This window comes from Phyllostomus hastatus, unplaced genomic scaffold, assembly GCF_019186645.2.
Source record: "Phyllostomus hastatus isolate PE091 unplaced genomic scaffold, TTU_PhHast_1.1 phas_contig_62, whole genome shotgun sequence".
NCBI lineage: Eukaryota > Metazoa > Chordata > Mammalia > Chiroptera > Phyllostomidae > Phyllostomus > Phyllostomus hastatus.
In genome coordinates this window covers 10824422-10846747 of record NW_025333921.1, presented here as the reverse complement: position 1 = coordinate 10846747, position 22326 = coordinate 10824422, and the positions used below count along the sequence as shown (strand labels likewise).

Sequence of the window (22326 nt, the reverse complement as noted above, 5' to 3'; positions counted from 1 at the left end):
ACACTGGTTTTTAATAATTTTTTTGCAGAAGACTTAGGAAATACATACTGGTGGTTCCTTTCTTCACTTTGCTAAAGTATTACATATTCAACAGACAGCTCATAAGTACATTGAAATCCAAATACTAAAGAGTCACCTAAGCATATTCACTGTCAGAAGGACTTGATTCAATGTGTTTGGCTCAAAGCAATTAAATCCAAGGTCATGGCTCAACAGTATGAAAACTTACTACACATCTTAGAACTTTAATTTGATAATGACTATTCCATAGTACAGGTGTTAAACACATGAGCTCATTATTTTTCATAGAATTATAATCTGATTATAACTCAAGAATCTGTGTGTCTTCCCTGACTACAAAGGACTAAATCTTTAATATTCTTTTTTTTTAATATGGAATGCTTCATGAATTTGCATTTCATTCTTGCACAGGGGCCATGCTAATCTTCTCTGTATCGTTCCCGTTTTAGTATATGTGCTGCCAAAGCAAGCACTAAATCTTTAATTTTCAGTCTACCTTTACTTCTGAAAATTCTCTAACTATACAATATAATTAATTACAATATTATCAATGGAATTTTATAAAAATAAATTAGATATTTATCATGATCTTTACCATTTCTCATATGCTTAATAACAGGATATTGTGACTATTCTTTTTACTGAGAAATTGTCAAAATTTATAATGAAATTTTCTCTTTCTGATAAGTCTAAATATTTCTAAAGGGACAGAGAATGATCAATCATTTGTTGTATACTTATTTTATATTTATAAAATTTAGAGAAAGAAAATAATATTTAAATTTTATTTTATTTCAGTTTATTTCATAAAATAAAATAAAATTAACTTAAATAGTTACACCACATTTTTAGTTAAAAAATTAAGTAAAATTTCTTTATAAATTCTTGAGGCTTAGTGATCATTACATTAATTTTTTAGTAAAAATTTACTGCCTTTTCTTTACTAAAAGTTAAAACTTAAGTTCATTAGTTAAAACTGAAGTTCCTTTTCTTAACAGAATATTATTAACTCTCTTTGAAAAGAAAAAAAAATGGGCCTACTGTGGAATGACAAGGGCACCCTACAAAGTCAAAGGCATTAAAATTGTCAAAGAGCTAAATCTTTCAAAGTGTTCATAAAAGACATTAATGACGCAAAATAATCAATAAGGAATCAATTATTTTACAAGTAACTGAGGGTTAGGACCACCTCAAAGTTAAAGGAGAAATACAAGACATATATGGGGGTTGGAAAAAGTAGGTTTATAGTTGTTTGTGTGGAAAAGAATACAATGATTAATAAATAATAAACTGGAAGAATAAAATAATAATGGAAGAATAAACTGTGTTTCACATACTCACTACTGTAAACCTACTTTTGACCACCACTGATATATACATTCAGAATTTGAGAGGATTTAACTAAGGATAATAAAACAATTTTTTAAAATGCCTCATCTCATAACATAATTTTTAAGAAAAACAAGTCATTACATTGTAACTAAAAAGTGTTTATACAAACTCTTTGAAAAGAAAAAAGAAAAAATTGGAGTAATCATAAAATAACAAAAACAAAGTAATACTAATAGAAAAGAACCATTACCACAAATAAAATTAGATGGATGTGGAGGGGCTCCACTCACAGAGCTCTCCCAGCTGCCTCGGATGTGAATAAGTCTACCAAGACATGATCTGCTTGGGGAGGAAGGGCTGACCAGTCTCTCATAGGAGAAAAGCTTTAATCCTCTTTCTCTATAGGCTTTTATTGGGTTTAGTTTACATATGAATACAGGGCTTATACATAAAGCACATCAATCATTGTCAGGCAGTAATGATCAAGGAATACATAACATTCAAAGAACTATAAAGGTTTATTCTGAGTCAGAATCAGATAGATAGAGTGACCCCAAAGGGCCATAAAACTTTGGGAAACAAACTCATTTTGTGTTTGGACCCTTAACATTCAAATTGAGGGCATTCTTAGCAAAGCAGGTTTCACAGGATTTTACACATTTTTTCTTAGGCCTTATCACCCCAGGGAACTGCCTTTTCCAGCACAGGGCGGCACCAGCCTCCAGCATTGTTTTAAGCTTAAATCAGGCAGGGGAATTAAGGCAGCCAAGAGATTAGGAGATTTCTTACAGATGGAATGAGGACTCAGGCTATGACAAAGCCAAGGGGTGAAGGTCCATCACCTCTTTTCTATAATCCCCTGATGACCCCTTCGTGACTGTGCCTGTCTTAGGTTGTTCCTTCCTTGAAGAACCTTACCTATCATTGACTATCCAGCCATCCTCCAGGGGCCAAGCAGGGTGAAGTAAAGGAGTCAGAGGCTGTGCCCCTGCCAGGAGGCTAAGTTTTATTTTCTTAGTGGCTTATGGTCCCAAGGTCTTTTTATTCAGCCTTAGCCATGGTGGGGATGGTGGGGGGCTACCAGGTCTGAAACCAGGCAGGGTGGTTCACAACAGAAGAAGTTTCCCAAATATTCAGAGAAAAAACATGAAATTGTTAAAGGTTAAATTTATTGCATGACAATAAATAAGGAAACACTGGACTAATGGTAGATGACAAGAGAAGGCCACCCTGAAATTAGTCACATCACACTGACTGGTTCTTTTCTGTGTTAGGATTTGGAAGACAATGTGGACATTATATATCTGGATTTTGGCAAGGTGTTTATCAAATACTTATGAACAAGACTTATGTCTTAAATGCTGATATAATTATGTAAGTTAGTTGCTACCAACTGGGCATAAGGTTTCTAATGAAAATAGATAACCTGTATATTATCACTCTGGCTTTACCCACTTCAATATTTTTCCAAAGGTTTGGATGACTATATAAAATATATGATTATTAAAATTTAAGTTTACTCAAGAAGAGAAGTAACAAAGAATATCAAAGGGACCACATGTAGAACCAAAGGAAATTTCTTAGCTTTGTGCCCTAAAAACCAATACCTGCAGTCATTTTAGATGGTTTACATGAACTATTTAAATTGAGAGATTTATATGAGTCACCACACAGCTAATGGACTTTTGGACTGCATGAATAGATGACTATATCTACACTGTACTAAATATATTTTATATTTTAGTGCCCAGTAGACAGCCTTAGTGTTTCCCTCAGACTGACTAAACATTAGGCACATGTCTTCTGACTATAGGCTTCTGACCTGTCTTTCCTTAGAATGTTTACTCTAGAAAACTTTCCATTGTAAATTCCTTCTATCCTTCTTTAAGATGTAAAACTTCTCATACTTTGTTGTCAGTTTTACAACCCAGGAATGTTTTCTCAAGGACCTGAAAGCTATAACTTTAAATGTAATCATCTGCTGTTTTCTAGCCTCTGTGGGAGAACATGAACCTAACTTTAATAAGCAGCAATTAGTGAACACAGTTGGTCAAACTGCATTGACCAACCTACCCCCTAAGGTCCTCCAGTACTTTCCCACTCTAGTACTCGTGCACCCCAGTTCTTAAAACCTCTTGTGCCTTTTGTTTCAGTGGAGCTGTGTTCAATGTCTCTCTCCTATTGCAATAGTATGGTTAATGTCTCCCTTGATGGTTTAACTTGTCTGGTACAATTTTTCTTTGCCAAGAGTTCTAGAAACTACATATCAAAAAACCTATAAACAAACTTATACACATTCAGAAAACAGACAGAAATGTAATGGAGAAACTAAAACTGAAATAGCATTGAAGAGAATGAGGGTTTGTCCCTACCTTTCACTGCCCTTTAGTGTTAGTGTAACCTGAGGAAGTTCAATCTTATCATATCATTTTTGACCTGTTCTTAAACAATTTTCTACCCTCCAGTCCCTGAGACCTAGAGTTACCTTAAACACAGTCTCCAGACTATCCAGAATGATCCTTGGAAAATCACGTGCCCATAAAGCTGCAGCCCTCTTCCCTAATCCATGGAATTTTTTTGTTTGTTTGTTTAAATAAGGAGCATTTTCCTTGTTTTTTGAGTTTTGCACTTCACTTGGGAACAATACCCCTCCTTCGGACTAAGTCTATGTCCTGCCATTCTCCTGCCATAGGGGAAGTGACCTCCAATCTCTCATAGAAAACTACTGATTACTGACTGCTCATTTAGAAGCAAAATATTGTAAGCATGCCTCATACTCAATATTACCTGGGGCTTAATTTTTCACTGCTGTGTATCTCATTCCTCAAATTAGACTTGTATGCCAGATACTGATAGCTTTGCTACCTATTCATCACAATGAAGTTCCTTCTCATTTTTGGCTAGGCTACATGTTCCAAACTCTCTTACAGTCTGGTGTGGTCTTGTGTTTAGATCCTGCCAGTGGAATACAAATGAAATAATATATATGCCATGCCTTTTAAGAAGTGAGAAATATTTGTTTATTAGGAGTCTGTAGGTTATAGATGAGGCAGGTAAAGTCTCTTTAGTTCATAAGACATGGGACCATGAAGAATTACTTCTGGACTCAAAGCAATCCCTATCAAAATATCAATGACATATTTCACAGATATGGAACAAATATTTCAAAATTTTATGTGGAACCATAAACAGCACTGAATATCCTCAGCAACTTTTAGAAAGAACAGCAATGTAGGAGGGATCACAATACCTAATATCAAACTATATTACAAGGTCAAAATAGTCTGGTACTGACATAAGAACAGACATATAGACCAATGGAACAAAATAGAGAGCCCAGAAATGAACCCATGTCAATATGGTCAGTTAATATTTGACAAAGTGAGCAAGAACATAAAATGGAATAAAAAGAGCCTCTTCAATAAGTGGTGTTGGGAGATCTAGACAAATACATGCAAAAAAAAAAGGAAACTAGACCACCAATTTACACCATACACTAAAATAAACTCAAAATGAATAAAAGACTTAAACATAAGGCACAACACCATAAAATCCTAGAGGAAAACATAGGCAGGAAATTTTCAGATATCTCATGCAGAAATATTTTCACTGATATATCCTCTAGGGCAAGGGAGACATAAAGGAAAGAATAAACACATGGGACTACATCAAACTAAAAAGCTTCTGCATGACTAAAGAAAACATCAACAAAATGGAAAGGGGACCAACCATATGGAAAAATATATTTGCCAATGATACCTTAGACAAAGGTTTGATCTCCAAAATTTATTTAAAAACTCACACAGCTCCACTCCAGGATTAAAAGCAATCCAAGTAAAAAATGGGCAAAGGGTCCTGGCTGGTGTGGTTCAGTGGATTGAGTGCTGGCCTGTGAACCAAAGGGGCGCTGGTTCAATTCCCAGTCTAGTGCACATGCCTAGGTTGTGGGCCAGGTCCTCAGCATGGGACACATGAAAGGCAACCACATATTGATGTTTCTCTCCCTTTCTCCATTCCCCTCTTTAAAAATAAATAAATAAAAAATCTAAAAAAAAAAGGAGAGCAAAGTACCAGAACAGACATTTCTCTAAGGAGGACATTCAGAGGGCCCAAAGTCATGTAAAAAAAAATGCTCAAGAGGACTACCATCACAGAGATGCAAATTACAACCACAATGAGATACCATTTCACGCCAGTCAGAATTTCCATCATTAATTAATCAACATACAAGTGCTGGCAAGGTTGTGGAGAAAAGGGAACCTTAGTACATTGTTGGTGGGAATGCAGACTGGTGCAGCCACTGTGGAAAACAGTATGGAATTTCCTCAAAATACTAAAGGTGGAACTTCCTTTTGATCCAGCAATCCCACTGCTGGGACTATACCCTAATAATCCTGAAACATCAATTCAAATGAATCTATGTACCCCCTATGTTCATAGCAGTGTTACTTACAATAGCCAGGCACTGGAAACAGCCTAAGGGCCAACAGTAAATGAGTGGATCAAAAGCCATAGTACCTTCACACTATGGAATACTATGTAACAGAAAGGAAGAAGGAACTCCTTTGGGACATCTTGGGTGGAAATAAAGAGCATTATGTTAAGTGAAATAAGCCAGGTGGTGCAATACAAATACCATATGATCTTACCTATAAGTGACACATAATCAATAAAACAAACAAATAAGCAAAATAGAACCAGAGACATTGAAATAAAGAACAAACTGACAGTGACCACAGAGGAGGGAAATGGAGGATAATGGAGGAAAGAAGGGTAAGGGGCAAATGCAGGAACTCGAATAGAGAACTCATGGGCATGGACAATGCGGGGAATAACTGTGGGAGTGATGGGAGATGGGTAAGGGTGAGCAATGGGGAAAAGATGGGACAACCAAACAATAAAAATTTAAAGAAGATTCTGTATGACCTTGCAATTCTGGAGTTTGAACTGAAAGTCATAAAAAGAGAGGGCTTTGGCTTGTCTCCTGTGTTAAAGACTATGAATGTGTTGTGTGTGTAAATGAAGGATGGAGATGGATAACTGGTGAGTAGGATGACCTATAGCAGATGGTTGACCAGAAAGAGTTTCTTTCTCCTCCTGGGCACAGATCTATGATCATCTCTCAGCCTCCTTTGCAGTTACATGTGGACATGCAATTTATTCTCATGAATGAAAAGTAAATTAAAATGATGTATGTAATTTAAAGAACAATGTTTTTAAGACATTGAAGTGCCAGTTTGATGCTCTTCTATCCTTTTTCACTGCCTTAGATAGGATATGCAAGACTAAATTGAAAGACTTCATTGAAGACAGCCAAGTCCCTGAGAATCTGTGTGAAGGAGAGATGACTCATCAATCTGCTTTCCTGCCCAGGTGTATTAGGAGCAAAATAAACTTCCATTTTACCTAAACTTTTGCATGTTTGGAATCTCTGTTATAGCAGTTAGTGTTTCCCCAATGTTCCTCAGCTGGGGGTAGTTTCACTCCCTCTCCCCCAGGGGATATTTCACAATATCTGGATGCATTTTGGGTTGTCACAGGTGGAGGGGGAAGGTGAGTATTACTGGCATCTAGTGGGTAGAAGTCAAGGATACTAAATATCCTACATGCACAGGACAGCTCTACCCCCAGCAAAGAATTTTTCTACCCAAGACATCAATAGAGTTAAGGTCTTCCTAACTAATATAAATTATTGCCTTATAGGTTGATTTAATCTTCACCCTGCCCAAATGTGCTATAGCCACTTAAATAAATTACTCAGACAACTTCCTTTGCAACTAGATATCTTATTGTGGAGTGAATATTTGGTTACTCCTGAAGATGATTCAAATGGTGGTATATCTGTAAGGTTTAAGTGCAACAAATCTGACTAGGTATTGTATGTTATGGATGTCACACATGGAATTTCATTTCAAAGGCAAGATATTACACTAAGATTATGGAGATGTCCAATACTCACTGACATTAGCATAAGAGTAGGAAAATTAATATTTTATTGTCCTCAATAAAATTTCTGAAGCTTTTAATCTAATTTAACAGATTAACTGTACCATCGTGGTTTTCTAATACCAATTTGAAAGAATTTCTTTGAAAGGTAACAGCAGTTTTTTGAGGTACTTCCTGGCAGGGATCATCAGCATAACAATATAAAGGGTATGCAGGGGGGGGGGGGTAGAAGGACAAAAAGTGTGTGAGGCTAATGGAGCTGAGTTTTGGGGGATTTTACCAGTTTTATTGAGATACAATTGACCCATAATATTGTGTAAGTTTAAGGTATACAATGTACTGATTTAATATATGTATGTTACAAAAGAATTACCACTGTAACATTAGCTACAACATTTACCCTGTCACGTAGCTGCTGATTCTTTTTTGTGGTGAGAACATTGAAGATCTCTTAGCAACATTTAAGTATGTGATGCAGTGTTATTAGCTATAATGCTATACACTAGATCCTCAAGTATGTTTATTTTATAGCTGGCATTTTATATACTTTGTCTAATATTTTCCCATTTTCCCAACCTCTCAATTCCTGGTAGCCACCACACTCTACTTCTGTTTCTCTGAGATGACACTTTTAGATTTCACATGTGAGTGAGGTCGTACAGTGTTTGTCTTTTTCTGGCTTATTTAACTTAGTATAATGCCCTCAAGGTTTATTCAAGTTTTCATAAACAGCCCAGTTTACTTCTTTCTTGTGGCTGAATTATGTTTAATTAACTGTCTATATTTATACCTATACATATATCTATATATATCTTCTTTATCTAGTACAGCTGAATTAAAACAATATTTGAACATGGGAAGAGCTCAAAATATGGGTGGAAAAGTGTTTAATGGCAGGGAAAAATAAATTATGAATTTTTAGGTCCTGTTTGATTCTGGTTCATTTTAGTTATTATAGTATTTGAACACCAAAGACTCAATTTCATTAGAAACTTTGACTCTACAGAAAATTATGTACAAAGGTTTAGCAGACGTAGATTTGGGGGCATAATCTTAGGGTTAATACCTATGTGCTCTTTATTTTTTTTTGAATAGTTCAGTTTTAATGTATTTTTTCATTACCATTTGTCCCCCTTATGCCCTCTTTCACCTCTGCTCACCCCACTTCCCCCCAACAATCACTATACTGTTATTTGTGTCTAGAAAAAAAAAGAACTCATATGGATTTCGACATTGGAAAAGGGGATAAGATCCACTTTCCTATTACAGTATGATAGAATGGGGAGGTCCCAGTCAGAACTTGAGCGATGCCTCATCTGGATAGAGAGTGCACTGTCATATTTTTCCTTGTTCTGGGGACCTCAAAAAGTGGGGGATGCAACATATGTGCAGAGCCTTTCTCAAAAGCAATTATTTCTCCTTCCTTAAGAGTTGAAATAAATACTTAGTGAGCAGAAGAATCTAGTAAAGTAGTAATCGTTCTTAAATGTATTTCTATTATAAGATTTGTGATGCTATTTTAATAGTTATTTTCTATTCTTTGTAAATAGTATTAGAAAATTTCTTCCTAAGAGAGAAAAAATCTAAACAATTTTTTAGGGGAATTTGATGAGATATAAAAATTAGATTATAATACTTATTTTTGTTATTTTAATCACTTTGTAATTATATAAAACATTAAGGTAAAGTAAAACTTCCAAGACACTGAAGACTTTTTATAAATATAATCACCACACAATCAAGTTTTTACCACTTCTGTGACCTCTAGTGCACACAGCCTTACTGACTTAAATACCTCACCCTTGCTTTTAGCATTTTAAAACTATAATAGCTTCTAGCCACTGGACATAGACACATAAAATAATTATTTAGTTAATCCAGTTAAAAAGTGAAATAGTTATTTCTTTTCTTTTTTAAAAGATTTTATTTATTTATTTTTAGAGAGAGTGTAAAGGAGAGAGAAAGAGAGGAAGAGAAACATCAATGTGTGGTTGCCTCTCTCACACCCCTTACTGGGGATCTGGCCCAAAACCCAGGCATGTGCCCTGACTAGGAATCAAACTGGTGACCCTTTGGTTCATAGACCCACACTCTATTCACACTCAGTCCTGAGCTATACCAGCCAGGACTGAAATAGTTATTTTCAAAAGTATGCATGTAAGTGCACCTGTGCATAAACTGCAGTATGAGAGGCTGTTGCAGAAAATGATGGATGTATGTTGTTAATTATGAAAGTCTAAAATAACAAAAAAAGCATTGCTAAATTATTTTGACATTTTGTCAGATAAAAGCAAAAACAAGTGCTTTATAAGACCTGGATATTATGAAAAATAAACAATTGACTAACTCCCTGAATTTTTCATGCTCAATGGAATGTAAGTAAAATTATACATACCATATCCAGGCCAAGGCACAGGTGTGTGTGGATATGTGTGTTTAAAGGCAGCAGATAACTTGGCTTTTGACTCTAGGACATGAGAAACCACTTGTGAACTAGGTAGATCAGACTCTACATCAATGTGAGACACTGGAATCTGACTTTGGATTGTGTGTCTTAAAGAAGAGGTGTGAGTCTCTTCTGTGAAAAGAAGGTTGTAAAGCTAAGTGGTGACCAGAAGAGCAGAAAAACCTGTTTCCTGGCCTCCCCTGCAGTTGTATGTGGCCATGTAACTTGTCCTCACAGACAGAATATGACTTAAAGACACGTGTACACTCAAGGCCAAGGCTTTTAAGAAACAAATGTGCCTCCTCTATATTCTTTTTCCCTTCTCAGCTTTGTGCTGACATTTGCATATCAGATTTATTAGATGGGTCAGTAATGGGAAGAAAACAATTTCTTCCCACTTCTCAGTAGTTTAACTAACTTCTCAGGAAGAATTTGGTTTTCAAGAAAATTTACTAAAACTAAAAGTAGCAAAAACTATTTTAAATAAAAGAGCATAAAAATTAAAAAGAACATAAAAACTAAATAAAAAACTAAATAAACTAAAACTAAAAGAGGCAAAAAGTATTTTTGGAGAATTATAGGAAATGGATTTGATTAAGTTCTGGAAATATCCTTATAAATACAAACACTTCATAAAAATATTAATTTTAATAGTATGTTACAAAATATAATTTCAAAATGTACAGCATTTTAATATTTTAAAAGATAATAAATAGTGAAGTATATGTCATCTCTTCTCAAGCAGCTCATGACTTAATTTGTGACTGTAGTGATATATAGATGAAAAGTTACAATATGTAACTACATCACTATAAATATAAAAATTTATTATATGTTGTTTCATTTTTCAGTATAAGTTTATATCTACCTTGGATTTCTACACTATAGTGTTTAGAAGAACAAAAAATGCTTAGAAGTAGCATAAACTTAATATATTTGATAATTATATAGCACAGTTTGCCTAAATGCTTATTTAAACATTCATTTAAATATATCCTACACACCATGCAGACTGGAAATGAGCCATCATTTATCTCATTTAGACACTCTATATTAAACAGTGAAAAAATTGTGAAAGGGTGCTGTTTGATTCTCTTATATTGTATGCATTCTCTTATTATCAACCAGTAAGTGTTGGTTGAACAGTCTTGGTGTTACCATAAAACAGTCCGTCAGAGCACCAGGAGATTCTCTGCCCATTGGCCAAGATGGTGGCAGGGGTGGCAGTTCTTACAATGAGCATGCCAAAAGCTGGAAATATAAATAGATAGGGCGCCTATCTATTTATAGATGAATGGATAGTGCCCCAAGCACACCAAAAGCTAGAGATATAATTGGATTTTCTTTTTTAAAAAAAGCCCTTCCCTCCCTATCCCTATAAGAAATACAGGCTTGAGCAGGAGATTGAGAAGGTCTCTGAGATGGGAATACACTATTCTCCCTGGTTGTGCAGCACCCGCATAAACCTCTTTCCTTTTTGCACCAATGAGTTTGGCTTTTTGCAACAATAGGCAGCTGAAACGTGTTTTTGTTCAGTAACATTGGAATGAATGCACAATTTAAATACATGTCTTTAAGGCATATAAAACATCTGCTACAGAAACTGATACTATAGCTAATAGAATACATACCCAACTCTCTCTACCAATCTACATACTTATGTACCAACCTGTCTACTCAACTATTTTCTACTTCTTTGCGTCCCATCATGTCTTGTAGAAGATATATATTGTTAGCCTTAGTCCTTGTTCAGTTCTACAGTTTTAGTAATAAATAATCGTCCTAAGTAGATTCTCTCAAAGGACAGAAGAGTGTACTGTTCTTTAAGACTTTTCCCCAGATTTTTTAATACAAGAAAATATTTAATAGTAAAGTAAAAATGTTTAACAAAGACTTATGTTAAATAATCTATCATTGAAAAACATTTATTAATCAAGCAAATTAAGAACAAAAAATATAGTTCTCAAATCTGAAAATTAAAAAAAAATATATATATATATTACTAAGATCCTGTAGGGTAAATGGAGACAGTCTGGTTTCCTCACCTAGGTGTCTGGGTAGCTAAGGGAAGAAGTGTAACCATAGCCATGGAGGGGCCTGATAACTAGTGTACTTATAGCCTTGAGACTGGGTCAGATAAACTGTTCCCATAACAAGAAGTTGTAACAGGGTGCAGCCAGGGGGCTCCCCAAATAGGGATTTGTAATGGGGTCCAGAACAGGGTGTCCAGGAAATATTAAAAATATGGGATGTCCTCACCCCTACAAGAGTGAACTGGGGGATAGGATACATGGAGCAGGGCCACTGAGAGCTGTTTTGCATAGCAACAGCTTTGCAGCTAACTTCAGACATGGTCATTTAACATATCTATAACTTTTAATGGGTTTCATGGATGTGTTAAATAGCTTTGGCCATGCTTTGAGCCAGGGAGATAGGAGTGACTTCCACCCAGGACGTAATTGGGAAGCAGCTCCCCCTGGTTACAGCTCCTGTGTGAGAGCTTGGAGTAAGTTGGGCACACGCAGCTTTGGCGAGAAAAGGAAGAACCATGTGGCTTTTGGCATGAGAGGGAGAACTGTACTGTGGCTTTGGGACACCCTTTACCACGCAGCTTGGGAAGCTGGAAAGCAAGATGTAGCCTTGATGCAGAGCTCTCTCAGCAGTTTGGAAGAATGCAGGAGAGACGCCATGGGAAGGAAAGGGGTGAAAGGACTCTTGCTGGTGGGCCATGAAAAGGTGCCATGTGTGTTTGGGATTAAGAACTGGAGATCACAGCGGCAACACAGCTGATGATCTGGGAACAGAGGAAGGCCTGCCAGCCGAGTTCAGATTTCTGGGAAGAATCGGGTACTACCTGAGCCACAGACTTGTATTTCTTTTCCTGAGATATGGTACCCCAGACTAGGCAAAGGAGGGAAAGAAGGACTGTGTGCATTTGTGGGTATTCTAAGAAACTTAGGGATCTTAATGAAGACATTAACTCATTACTGTTAAGTTTGTATAACTTTTGAATAAATAACTCCTTTCCTTTTCACCAATTTCTGACATTGAGAGCTATAATTCCCTAGCAGCGGGCAAGGTGAACCTAGTACAGGGTAACCCCAGGAGAGGAGGTGGCATCCATTTGGTAAAAGTATTTTGTCCCCCATCCCCCAGGTCTATTCTGTAACAAAGTGGACTCGCATGCACAGAATTATGTTATGTTATATAATTTCTGGCATCTTGCTGGCTTTGTCCCCCTCTAGTGCTTAAACAGGTAGGGACTCCCTGCTGGGGCAATGATGACAAGAGACACACAAGGGGACAGGTGCCACAATGAGTACCACGCTGGGGAGCAGAGGCCATGACATGAGACATGCAGATAGACATGCAGCTTGCAGTGTGCATGACTTGCCCACCCGTGAATAAAGGCATGCTGGACATCCCAATGGCTCCGTGAATATTTTTCTGTCTGCATAAATACCATGCACCTGCCCACCCTTGAAGGGTGGCAACACCAATCAGCAGACCCACGTGACCCTGAAACTGAAACAGAAAGTTGAACGAATAATACCTTGGCATGTTAGAAAAATTATGAACAGAGTTCCCTTTTATATTTGAAATTAAAAATGGAATAACCCTATTTGGGTCTAAAGCTACCAACCAGAATCATATGAGTCTAAGCTGATTCTTTTCACACAAGTCTGCACACTTATTACTTTTTAAATCTTAATTCTGTGAAAGTAAACCTTGCCTTAGAGCCCTTAGATTGCAAATTCAGCAGCTCAGTAATGAAGGTTGTTTTTCTTGTCGATTCCCATGAAAGTGTTCCCCAGGTATCAATTCAGTTAGGGTAAGTTCAATGAACCAGTGTGTCTTTTGAAACTTGTGGTAAAATGAAACTGATTAACTCAGTGAGTTTTAAAAAGCCTGGTACAGCTGGCCAATAAGTCATGTCTATTTTGTATCAGTGTTTGCTACAGTTTTGTTTCTCTAAATATCTGCTAAGTTTTTATTGGCTATGAAGAGGGAAATCTACGTGTTTTACTGTGCTTTATAAATGCCTGTTTAAAAACAAAATAAGATATATAATATGTAATAGTAATCAGATAATTGAATTAAAGAAATAATTTAAATATTATGTAATATAATTTGTATCATTCTGTTATATAATTTGTATGTCTTATATATGGAATGAATATGCATATACACTATGATTATCTTATACTAAAAGGTATCAATAATCTAGATACATAGACTCAAAGCTGGTCTGCAAGGAAACACTTTCTATTTTATTTAGCTGCTATAGTTTGAACATGGTCAGATTCATATTGAAACAGAACCATTAGATTCTATTTCTTGCCACCAAGAAAATTGTGACTTCCAATGCCCGAGTCTTATGAAAAGGAAAGGAACTATTTATTTACAAGTTAGACAGATGTAGAACAATATCAGAATTCTGCCATTAAATCCCATTCCTTGGGATTTAACACCCATAAACACACACAGTCCTGCCTCCCCTTGCGAAACCAGGCCAGTCATGGTTACTGTCTGTCACGGGGGAAAAAGCAGAAGTCTGCAGCTCAGCATTCCCCCAGGCTCAGTTCAGCATTCCTGGCTTCTCTCAGTAATCTGTGCTTGGCTACACCATGGCTCTTAAAGCAGAACCACATGGCCCCTGCTCATGGTGAGCCAGTGGGACAACCTCCTGCATCATTTCAAACTGTGTGGACAAGACCACATGGCTGCCCCACACTTGAGTTTAAATCCAGGCGTGGATCTTCCTTTATAACCCCACTTCTGACTCCTCCCACAAAGGGTTACAGCTGTCAGTACTCTGGTTTCTTCTGCCTTTCTTGGCTGCCATTGTTAGTCTGGGCAGGCTTGGTGCCATGAAGTAGTAACCACCTCCCTGCCTCTCACAGGGTCTGCCTCCATGCTGCATCACTGGTTAGGGTCCCACACATCTCCCTGGCTCCCATTGTCTGCCACAGCTATTAGCATTACTAAAATATGGCCAAGTGCTTTAGATATGCACAGTAACTCTCAGTGGCTCTGCTCCGCTTCCTCTTCCCTCAGCCACATTAGTGGGGGTTTTGGGGACTTCTAGCTCAGCACCCTATTAGGGTCCATTCAATGGAAGGCCTGTCAAAGGAGGCCTTCATATTAACAAATCAGAAGCCTACAACACTGGAGCCCAAATAGAAAACAGAAAACTAGATTGCTTAATGACATTTGACGGGCAGATTCAGAAACCATTAGCTTTGAGTACAAAAAGGGAAGTTACAGTATGGCCTAGATACACTTACTGATTTCTGGGGGATATTCTAAGTTCCTTGATTTCCCTGAATTAATCAGCCAAAATTCTGTTATAAAGAGGAGTTAATCAAAAAAGTTTTCCAGGTAGTGATATATGAGCAATTATAGAAGCAAACCTTAATTGAAAGAGTAAGATGGAAAAGTTGAGTGGTATTGTACAGCATTACACAATTGTGACTGTTAAAGAAAGAACACAGACTATGTTGATGTCAAAGAACACTACACAATATTAATCTAGATTTTTTCATAATTTTATTGGAAAAGTTAATGAATACATTTTAAAGATAATCTTCAATATACTAAAGCCATAAGTATATGACATTGTATTTTAATTTCCAAGTTTTATTTTTAGAAATCTGGCTTTGACTATATTTTCTTGTATTGACAAATTATAGAATTTAATGTTTCTGACCTGGTGACCACTTTTAGCCATAGCATAAACAGAATCAAATTCATATGTTTGATTATTATCTATTGTGTATAACAATTTTTATTTGAGCTATAACAAAGGCAAACACACTTGAGAAGCTAAGAATCAAACAATATATTGAAGACAGGCTCAAAACTATGTGTATGAATAAATCACTTCTCTGTTAAAGCTTTCAAATTTTTCTTACATACGGTAATATAATATAAAGTAGAAATTGAGTAGGAAATGAAATTTTAGAATGAAATGATGATGTCTTAGGCTAAATAAGTTAATGTTTGTCTATTCATCCATCCTCCTATATAGTTAATTGGAATCATATGTATAAGGAGAAATCCAAAATTTTGAAAGACCAGCTTCAAATGAGGACACACAGGGAAACTAATGTTCCAAAGCAAAAAATGGAAGTGGTAGGAAAACCATTTCTGCAGGGATGTTGTCAAGCAGAGTAAATTAAATAAGACAAAATTAAAGAACCTCTTGTAAAGTTCTCAGACAACGGTAAGTGTGTTATCAGTGCTCAACAATGAACTGTGAAGTGTTTGGAATGAGCTGAGCCATCATGTGTGAAACATTAATATCAATAGTAGAATATACCAAATTTGGGTATTCTTCCACTATGGTATTGCAACATTCCTGAATATGCTGAACAAATCTACTAACCATTGTTGCTGAGATGGCTACTCTACCAAATGTGTAATTGTGAATGACATCTTATTTCATGAAACTAGAATTATAGCCAATGAACAAACCAGTTTTCAAAATTTCCCTTTAATATATAGTACAAACTTATTTAAACATAAACTTAGCAGAGTTTTTGCCTTATTCTGAAAAAACAACAAAAACAAAATCAACTGAAACATGTTTAACACGCATTTATTCTATCTGAGGGATTCTAAAAACAGAATAAATGGATGTGAAAATGCTTTGTAAAATATACAATGCAAATGTTAGTTGTGTATTTAATAAGCCATTGGGCAATTGGACAATGTATTTGAATAAAGAGATAAATGGGCCATGGTGTATAACTATCAAAGCCTTACAGGAGAAATCAGAGAAGCGTGCAGGGGGTGTGCTGTGGATAGAGAAGTTTCCATCCACATGGGGCTGGAGCTGAGGCCTTCTGAAAGAAGTGGGTGCTTTGGGAGTTACAATCATAAATAATTGGTAAGAGCATTGCATGCCAATATCAAATTTTTTAACACTAATGTTTTCCATGTTATAGTGATATTTACTTAATCATGAGTTTGGGAGCCTGTTGCTTTAATTATATTTCCATTTTATCATTTTAAGAAAAAGAGGACCCACAGGCTCCTTAAAATGCGGTGGTGAGTGAGATGGCACTTGCAGCTGGACTGTGTATGAACTGAGAGAGCTGAGCCACCGTAGAGAAACGCCTGTGCTGCCTTATCTGGAACCTGCCCCCACTGCCCCCCCTCCCTGATCCAGGTTTCAACTCCATTCAGAGTGTAGGCTGTGGTTTTGCTTACCACAACCACTAATCCACTCCACAACTCACCCGTTTTTACCACACACACCACTTGGGGTTAAATTTCTCTTGAGAGGAAATCTTCTGACCAAAATGACCTTACCTACATCTAGTTAGCCTAGAAGAATCCTAGATTACTCCTGATGTCCCAGCAAAATATTAATAATATCTGACTTCATCTTCAAGAATATCCTGGTTATTCGAAAAATATATTTTGTCACTCTAAATAAAATTAACTTGAATTCCTCCCAATGATGTAGTCTCTAGGATTTGGGGGGAAAAATGCATCATCACATATCACAGTCTCTTGTTTTTGCTCTGGCATGCTCCATAATTCCAAGGACCAGTTTATTGCTTTGAGGCTTGACATTGGTATTTTATTTTCTTCTAATTTAATGCCAGTGACCCAATTGCCACAGTAGTCATAAATAATATACAATATGCTGACTGCATTTGTTTTTGCATTAGGATAGCAAGCCAGTCAATTGTTTACAAGTAGTAAAGATGGATTTTGCAATGCTGATATAGCTTAATCTTTGAGTTACATAAATTAAAAATGACATAACATTATCTTTAGGTTGTTACATAGAATTTAGACCTGAAAAAGGAGATAAAGGTTGCTATTGCAATGTCTTTTCCTAAAAGCACTCTCATAAACTACAGTTTAGTACCAGATTTTTATCTACATAATCCAAAGAAGAAATAAGGTACTAAAAGATAAAATTGCAATTTATTAGGCTGAGAAAGAGAGGAAGGAAGGAAGGAAGGAAGGAAGGAAGGAAGGAAGGAAGGAAGGAAGGAAGGAAGGAAGGAAGGAAAGAAAGAAGAAAGGAACTACCATGGAGATTATATATATATTTTTGTTAAAAGTATGAATATATACATATTGCACAATCAGTATATTTATAACAATATTTAACTTTGTGCACTTTCTGGTTCTTAGTGTTTTTCATAGTTTCACACTTTTTCATCCTAACTGGTCTAAGCACTAGGTTTACTATTATTCCCATTTTTAATATAAGGAGAGTAAAAAAGAAAAGAATTAGCTATTTGCTCAAGATCACACAACTTGTGAGTTAGCTGTGGAAGAAGTTTGACTAATAGACCTGCTTTCTTAACTATTATACAAGCATAGTAATTTTTAAAGTAAGTACTTGGAGTATAATACACATTGAAAAATGCACAGCTCAATGATTTTGTAAAACAGATTTATAAAACAACTAAACACACATTCAGTACCCAAAATAAGAATGAACATTATTTGCACTTGAAAGATCCTGCATATACTCATCTCTGGTTATATATACCTCTCCTAAAATTATTAGATTAGTTTTTCCAGTTTTTGGAACTTTACATAAATGTAATTATAACAAGTGTAACTTGCTTCTTTTGCTTAACATTGTGAAATTTATTCATTTGCGTGTATTTAAAGTTCTTTAGTTCTTATTAATGTGGAGTAGTTTATTGAATGACTATACCATAATGCATATAGTGTCAATTTTCCTCTTGGTAAATATTTGCATTGTTACCGTGTATGGTTATCACAAATAGTGCTCTCTGAACATTATTTGTTTCCTTTCTACATTCATAGGTACATATTCCTGCCACATATACATCTAGAAGTAGAATTGGGCAGTAATAGGGAGTTATTGGAAGTCTGTGTAGGATTATCTGCAGTAAATATTGACAGTTTTCCAAAATGCTGGTACCAAGCACAGTAAGAGAGTTCTGCTTGCTCCACATCCTCCCTAATCCTTGACATTTTCCTTTTAGACATTGTGGTGCTTGTGTGTTGTATTGTGGTTTTAGTTTTCATTCCATGATGACTAAATGAGTTGAATATGTGATAATGTTTATTGGTTACAGCTCCTTCTGTGAAATATTTATATTCAACTTTCTGAATTTTTCTTAATTATTTTAAGGATTATTCTATACATTATGGACACTTTTTTGAGGACTGCTGCTTCAGCTCATACCCTTTAATTCTATGCTGTCCTGATAACCTGCTCACAGATTTCATACTTGCCTAGACAGACCCTGCAATCACATAAGCCAATTTGTTGCAATAAATCTCTGAATACATTTCTCACTGGTTCTGTTTCTCTGGTTGAATCTTGACAGATACAATACTGTTAGCAAACAAAAGTGGTGTTCAGCTGCCTGACGACCAACACAGAACACAGCATAGTCTGAAGACTGAGTTTGGTGGGGAAGGAAAAAGGTCTTTATTAAAATGTTGCACAGTTTGGGGGAATGGAGAACTCCCCGACTCCAGGGCAATCTCTTCTGCAAAACACAGAAAAAAAAAAACCATTTGTCCCCCAAAAGACTGAAACTCAAAACCATGCCTAAAAACCCCACTCAATTCTTATCTATCCTTCAGATAAAGCTGCTACGTTGACTGCTTTCTAATTTCAGGCTTCCAGGAGTCAAGAGCAGGGACTGCTACTGCCATCACTGTGTTGCAGCCACTTCTCATGCCAGAGGTGCAGGGCCTGCTGCCTGGCCATATGGTTTCCAGGCTCTACTGGGTCTTGTGAGTGTTTCACCCATAAGTCCATGCTGCAGATTCCAAAGGAAAAGAAGGGGTGAGTCTCTCTCTGCTTTCACTCCATTTAAATTTCCTAGCAGAAACTTCCATGCAGTCTGGAAGGGTTCAGCACCTCTGCCAACCCTGTCGTTTTCTCAGGCTAAAATGGCAAGTCTGCACCTTCCCCAGCAACCATATTAACTTTTATGGTACACATGAGGCAGGAGGTAGTCAGGAAGGAAGCTCCAGAGGCCCCGCAGGGCTGAGGTAGAAAACATCTATACATGACAAAGACCCCCTAAGACGGGTTGTTCCTGTTTTCTGGGAGAACTCTGAATCATAGAATGCGCCTGTGCGCTACCCCTGATTCATTATAATATCATTATAATGAAATAACATTGTGGGACTCCCTTCTCCAGTAGCCAATCAAGAAAGTCAGGGGAAACCACGCATGCGCAATAGCTTTGAAATCCAACTCCTTGTACCTGCGCAGGAAAAGCCCCCCAAAGACTAGCAGGGGGGCTTCTGCCCCCATAAGAATAGAATCCCCCAGCCCACGTGCCCTTTTTCCTCTGCTCAGAGCTGGCTCACTCCCGTGTCCTGTGGTATGTACAATCACTTAATAAACCTCCCCTCTTTCTTTATGCTGTAAACTTTGTTCGGTTCAATTCTTTGTTCTCGATCACTAAGAACCTGGTTACCTGTGCACACCTGTGCACACCTGTGAAACACATGTCCCTGGGATTTCTGGGTTCGCTGTCAGTCAGGACCCGAAAGCAGGTAGGAGGGGTTTTCACTATTTAGTCTTACACAGGACCCACGCAATGACTTTCTCCTGCTGCATCTTTGCCCCCAGGCAGGCAATCTATCATCTCTTACTGCCCTACGTTGTTTTCCCAGGAAACGCAGCCTCTTCCACGCTACCTCAGAGTCCCTCCCCTTTGCTCCCAGCACCACATTGGCATCAGGATCTTATCATCTTATAGAACTTTCCGTCTGTATTTGGCTTATTGAATTTTTTTTATCATGAATGGCTGTTGACTCTTATCAAATGTTTTTCTGCATCTATTGAGGTGTTTATTTCGCTTTATTCTATTAATTTGTTAACATAATGAATTATAATGATCAACTTTTGTTGTTAAATATAACCCATTATTGGAATAAGCCCCATTTGATCATGGTGAACTATGTTCCTTTATGTATCTCTGGAATCAATTTCCAAATCTCTTATTTAGAATTTTCATGCCTATATTCATGAGAAATATTGGCCAGTAATTTTCATTTGTTATTAATGTACATATGGGCTTTTATTAAAAATTGCATCCTTGCAAATTAGATGGAAGTGCACCCTCTACTATTTTTTCTTTTTTTGTTCTGTGTAAGAGTAGATGGAAACTCATATATTTCCTTTTTAGTATTTGGAAGAATTCACCAATAAAATCATCTGGTCCTGGAACTTTCTGTCCTTCTTCCAGGCCAAAATAACCTTGGCTTATAGGTTCTATATTTCTTAGAGAAATGTATTCAGATTTTGTTTTACTTATTTCAGTTATGGTATGTGTTTTTCAAAGAATTTTTTTCATTTGTTTAAACCATCAAGTGTATTGCCTAAAAGATTTCTTTTTTCTGCATTTAGTGTATAATCATGGTGGTGTTAATAGCATTGATATATATGCACTATATTATATGCTATATTATATATTATATACTCTATAATTAGATATGATATTATATAGCATTATTATATAATGCCATACTTTATAATAAATGAACATTATGTATAATAGATATATAGAGAGAGAAAGAGAGAGAAACATGGATGTGAGAGAGAAACATTGATCAGTTGCCTCCCATATGTGCCCCAAATGGGGATGGATCCCATAACCTAGGTGTGTCCCCTGACCGGGAATCAAACCTGCAACCTCTTGTTTTATGGGACAATGCTCCAACAAACTGAACAACCTAGTCTGGGCATATATTTATGTTTAAGATTTTAATTTTTTAGAGTAGCTTTAGGTGGCACAGGATATTGAGGGAAAAATACAAAGTACTATAAGATTTCCTATAAGACCACTCCTCCCATACATTCATAGCTTTTGCCAATATCCCCCACCAGAGAGGTACATTTATTACAGTTGGTGAACCTACACTGACACATCATACTCACCCAAAAATCAAAGTTTACCTGGTTCATAGTTGGTATTGTACATTCTGCAAGCTTGATAAAAGTATCATCATTAATGTCATACAGAGTATTTTCATCATCCTAAACATCTCTGTTCTCTACTTATATATTCATCCCTTTCACTCCCAACCTCTGGCAACTACAGATGCTTTTACTGTCTCCATAGTTTCCATTTTCCTGAGTGTCTTATGAAACTATATAGTACGTAGACTTTTCAGATTTCTTCTTCTACTTAGTAATATGCATGTATGTGTCCTCCATGTTTTTCCAGTGCTTGATAGCTCATTTATTTTTAGCATGATATAATATTTCATTGTCTAGATGTACCACAATTTATTTATCCATTCATCTACTGAAGGAAATCTTGATTGCTTCCAGTTTCGGTAGTTATAAATAAAACTTCTATAAACATTTGTGTGTAGGCTATTTTGTGCAGACATAATTACTTCATTGTATGGTAAGGGTATGTTTAGTTTTGTTAGAAACTGCCAAATTGTCTTCCAAATTAATGGTACCATTTTGCATTCCTACTCACAATGAATGAGTTCCTGTTGCTCCACATCACCAGAATTTGTTGATGTCAGTGTTACAGATTTAAGTCATTTTAATAGGTTTGTAGGTGTATTTCAATTGTTTTAATTTGCATTTTCCT

General features: G+C 36.4%; 1 non-coding gene across 1 annotated transcript; it reads right to left on the bottom strand.

Moving 5' to 3' along the window:
• Window positions 1-387: 387 nt before the first annotated feature.
• LOC123825339 lies at window positions 388-494 on the bottom strand. Its single transcript, XR_006786882.1, has one exon. It is a non-coding gene; the product is annotated as a U6 spliceosomal RNA (small nuclear RNA).
• Between the last annotated feature and the right edge of the window lie 21832 nt (window positions 495-22326).